Here is a 5,161-nt window from a genome sequence, read left to right on the forward strand (position 1 = left end):
ACCACCGGCTCTCTGGTCAAACATAGGTGGGGTTAGGTAGAAATTAGCGTGTTGTCTTCCCCCCACTGGTTATGTGGTGCATTGTCACTTTCCCTATATGGTTCATAGGTTTGATCGTTCCTTTCTGGCCTTCTAGGTGGGGCCGGAAAGCTTTCATGGGCTCTGGATCTTGAATTAATGGGCTGATGCATTGCATAGTGTGATGGGAAGTGTTGCTGGGACGGGTGAGGATTCAGGTAACAATCCTCTTCAAAAAGGTCATGTGCGGACTGTCCGGACATTGGCCCGGACCGTCCATGATTATATGCGGACCGTCCGTCGTTGTATGCGGACCGTCCGACTGGGTAGTTCAGATTCTATGCCATATGTGGTGGCTCGGGTGCATGTCTGGGTAACTCATTAAAAATGGGCCCGGCTGTGGCTGGCCCGGATGGTCCGTGATCACGGGCGGACGGTCCGGACATGTGCAGATCGGCTGATTTACTGCCGATTTGCGGTTGCTCAGGGTACGTGTCCATCGGCATCCCATAAAGAGTTGGTCGTGACAACCTATAGCCGATGTATTACGTGTTACCTCCTAACTCAACCTCGTGCGAAGGAAAATTTGCAATGCTAGATTTATCAAATGCATGTGCTAGTCTCCTATAGTCGTTTTGCATACCCCTATGATATTTTGCATTTGTTCTCGTTGCTCATATACATAATTCTTAAGAGATTGCAGCTCGTTTGTATTACTTACATTGGGGATATCTGGTGTGGGTCGAAGCGAAGCCGGATCCGTCGCCCGTTGTCGGACGACCTTGTTGTTCCTGTCCACTTTGAAGTTGGCCAAGAACTTTGCTTTTGCCTCCTGATCAGCTGCTCCTTGTGCTCCTCAAACTGGAGCTGTTCGTCGGCCGGCAAGGTTTCCCAAGTCGGCTCTATAATGTTGCTGGGGAAGACTTCAAAGCTATCTCTTGAACCGGCCATTGAGGGCCGATTTGATGGGTCTAGATATGTTGTCCCCAGCGGAGTCGCCAGAAAGTATGTTGACACCTTTTTAGGGCACCAAACACTCAACACGAACCAGCGGCGATGCTCTCTGCACAGGGGCGGACGGTCCACCCGCAGGGGCCGGACGTTCCGCGGCCTGGTGCGAGGCTAGGATTCCTGCCTGAAGGCCGGACGGTTCGCGCCCTGGGGTCGGACGGTCCGCGCGTGCGCAGGGGCGGCGGAAGATCGCCGGCGGCGCCTAGATCTCGCTCCCGTGAGGGACCCCGTCGGGGAGGAGAGATCCTAGGAGTTGCCTAGGCTCGGGCAGGCCAACCTAGCCTACTCTAATCGACGTGAAGTCGAAGAGAAGCGAATAATTTGAGGATCGAAAGGTTAAACTAGAACTAGACTAGAACTACTCTTAGAAAATAAATGTGAAATAGAAGTGTTATTGATTCGATTGATGATCACAAATCGGCTGTATACCTCTCTATTTATAGAGGAGGGAGGCTGGACCCTTTACAAACTAATTTCCGAGCTTATCCCGAGATTCTCGCCAACAAATATAGCAAGAAACTCGGAACCCTAATCTGTTCTGCGCCTGCGCGGACCGTCCGGCCCACAGGCGCGGACTGTCCGGACCGCGGACCGTCCGGCCTCTCATTTTGGTGTCCAACAGAAACAAAATAACTAGTCCACTAATTTGAGTGTTTTTTATGCATGGCCCAACCTATAGATGCCTGGCCAAACAAAACAACTAGACCTCTCCCGTTTCATAAAAAGGTAACCTGTAGATGCATTTCCAAATCTTATGGATCACATAATTGATCCACTAAGATTGTTATCTCTGAGAATTAACCGTTCCAAACTTGGGCAGTCCAGAACACTGGATGGGATGCTACCGTTGAGATGATTAAACCCCAAGTCCAAAATTCTCAATGCTTTTCCTGAACAAATGTTTGGTGGGATACCACCAACAAAACTGTTATTTGTGAAATCTATCTGGACCAAGGGGCTATTAACACCCAGCTCCTGTGGTATGACTCCAGTGAAGAAATTATCAAACAGTGTGATGTTCTTTAGGGACTTCAGCTCAGCTAACACTGAAGGTAGCCTCCCTGTGAATTTGTTGCGATAAAGAAGGACACTCTCGAGGGTTTGGATACTCCAAATACTCTCAGGGAAGAGTCCCATGAGGTGATTCTCGAAAAGAAAGAGCTTTGACAAATTCCGTAAATTTGCAAATTCTTCAGGAACAGTGCCCTCCAGCTGGTTTGCATCTAGCTCTAGCCACTGCAGCAACCGACAGTTACCAATCTCAGGTGGGATCAGCCCAGTCAGGGAGTTCTGTGAAAGTAAAAGATATGTGAGGTTGCTGGATAAGCCTATAAAATTTGGAATTTTGCCAGACAGACTATTATTGACAAATCCAAGTTGTTGCAAGCTCCTGCAATTCCCTAGCCATGAGGGAATTTCACCCTTTATATTATTGAATGACAAAATGAATATTTCCAGCTTGCAGTTCTCAAAACTGAAAGAGATCTCGCCCGTGAAACTATTGGCAGTGGCATCAAAAACCTTGAGGCCTTCGATCTTACTCAAGGACTCTGGAATACTGCCACTCAGTTGATTATTGAGTAGATACAGCTCCTCCAACTTGGTGCAGTTGCCAATTGAACTGGGCAAAACTCCAGACAACATATTTTCGTGCAACCACAATGACTTAAGGCTTGTCATTTCACCAACCGAGAAGGGGGTATCGAACCACTGAGCTGATTGCCATGTAGGTACACTTGCTCCAGAAACTGGTTCTTGAACAACTCCTCTGGTATTGTTCCATTGAAAGAATTGTAGTAGAGCGACAGTGATGATAATTTCTTGAGGCTGCCCATTGATGCTGGTATGTTGCCAGAAAGCAAGTTTTGGGACAAATCCAATTGTTCAAGCATACTGCAGTTGCCCAATTCTAGAGGGATCAAACCAGATATGTTGTTAGCAGATAAAATGAGAACCTGCATGTATTTCAGACGCCCTATTTCAGGTCCTATAAAACCTGAAACCTCTGATGACGATAGGTCGAGAGAAATCACTCTGTTCCTTCCATTGCAGCCAACACCGTTCCATGTACAAGGAGTTGCATCAGAACCACTCCAGTTGGTTCTTATGAAACTTGGTAGTATTAGGGTTTTGGACAGAGCAAGAAGAGCTAGGCCATCTGAACTCATACCCTGTGATGTTGAAACTAACACGAATAATAGAAAAAACCGATGCCAGAAAACCAGCTTCATCTTGTCCCTGAAAATTTTGGATAGAAGTCAGTAGAAGATCTTTTTTCGCCTATGTACAAGTAGTTCAATGCACAATTCGATGGGGATTGCATGTATGAGCAGTTGTCATCAACCAAAATTGCGCACATTGACAACCTTCCCCTTAAAAGCAACGAAGTAGAACAATTTGATGAAACTAGAAGTTACTTATTTTCCCAATAAGAGTTGGTAGAAATCCTTAAACATTAACAATCTTGAAGGAAGCCAAGCTTACTCTTCCGGAACACATACTAACACTAAGTAGAATGTGCTAAAAGATTTTAATTGGATAGATGTTTAGGTTTTCAGATAGACTAGAATATAGTTTAAATTTGTATGTTATTTACTTAGGAAGAATTGTTCCTCATCCAACAGATCAGCACGCAGACCCAAATTTGGCTATTGGCCATTCTTCCAGACATGTAAAAACATAGTAACGTAGTATATGATAGAAGAATATAATCATAAATGAGTTTGGTTAACTGGAGGCCCCCAAACTGCCAGACACACCTACTTGTAGTTTGGATAATCATACACTGAGAGCAGCAAAATGCAAATATGTTAAAACCAAAACGCAATGGGCTATTAAACTCAAGGCGCTGGATGGTTTCCCAAGCCATTGCAAATGAAGCAGGAAAACCGAAACTCACATTTTACTAAAAAAAAGTGTCAGAAATTGTGTTTATGAAATTGAGTTTATGATGGGCTCCTAACGGATATGCTCATAGTTCTTATTTGAGAAAATACGACATAGCCTATCTTCTGCTAAACATAAGCCATTCTAAGCATTTCCCCAATTCTAAAAATAAGGGGAACCACCACATGAGCTGATGAGCATCTTGATTTCTTTTCTTTAATAAAAACGAAAAACGGGCACCTCGATTGCAATTGCAAGCGAGAGATCCTCAGCACTACTACGCGGACGACGCCACCACATGATAATTAAAGCCCGCTTGGTAGGATTTTTCGCGAGAAACTCACTCTATATCAAACGGTCGGTTTAGTAGCACGAGTCGTTTGGAACTATTTTTTTCAGCGAAAAAGATTCCGGAGCCGTTTTGGCCCTTCCGAAGAAGCCCTTCCTCGGAGAAATCGGCACCCATGGAAGCTCGTTCATTTCAGTGGGCTACAACTACAGCTCAAGCAGCCATGGGTTTTGCTTCGTTCCTGAAGCACGCTCTCTAAGTTTGAGAGCGGGCGCTGACAAGAACCCGAGAACTACAATAGATGCGGGCGATAAAATGCGAGTGCAAAAGACCAGACGGCAGGAACGGAACGAATGATAGCGGCGGACGGCGGTTGCTCGGGGGTCAAACAACAAGCAACACACAACAGGAAGTAGTACAGGCGGAAACTGCTCGACCCGGAGGAGCACACAGGGGGAAGGAAGGAAGCGAGTGAGCGGCGCTTACCAGAGACGGCAGCTCGGTGCCCGCAGGCGAGAGGATCCTGGGAGGCGCTCCTCTAGTTTTGACTAGCACTAGAAGCAATCATCCATTATATTCCATGGAGGACGAGAGGGAGAGCACCTGCAGCGCGGTGTGGACTAGAAGCAATCATCCGTTTCAGACTGGCGCGTTGGGTGCCAAATAAATTCACCACTCGGCATTTTCACTAAAAAATAACCAAAGTCCAAAGGTCCAGTACTCACGTACTAGCACTACTACAGCAAACCTCTGTACAGTCGGTTTGGTTCACCTCTACACAGGCGGTTCCAAGAACCGCTTGTGGTGTATCGCCTGTGATGTAAAACAACATCACAGACGGTCAATCAAAAACCGCCCGTGAAAGACACACATTACAGGCGGTCCAGTTCAAAGGAACCGTCTGTGATAGACACACATCACAGGCGGTTTCTTATCCTAGCCGCTTGTGTTAGCCAC

At 46.3% G+C, this 5,161-nt stretch overlaps 1 pseudogene across 1 annotated transcript; it reads right to left on the reverse strand.

Moving 5' to 3' along the window:
• Positions 1 to 1,667: 1,667 nt before the first annotated feature.
• LOC100276469 (Leucine-rich repeat family protein pseudogene) lies at positions 1,668 to 4,784 on the reverse strand (annotated as a pseudogene). Its single transcript, NR_158688.1, has 2 exons — positions 4,691 to 4,784; positions 1,668 to 3,267 (listed from the first exon to the last, which is right to left on the reverse strand). The product of NR_158688.1 is annotated as a Leucine-rich repeat family protein pseudogene (transcript).
• Positions 4,785 to 5,161: the final 377 nt, after the last annotated feature.

This window comes from Zea mays, chromosome 4, assembly GCF_902167145.1.
Source record: "Zea mays cultivar B73 chromosome 4, Zm-B73-REFERENCE-NAM-5.0, whole genome shotgun sequence".
Lineage (NCBI taxonomy): Eukaryota > Viridiplantae > Streptophyta > Magnoliopsida > Poales > Poaceae > Zea > Zea mays.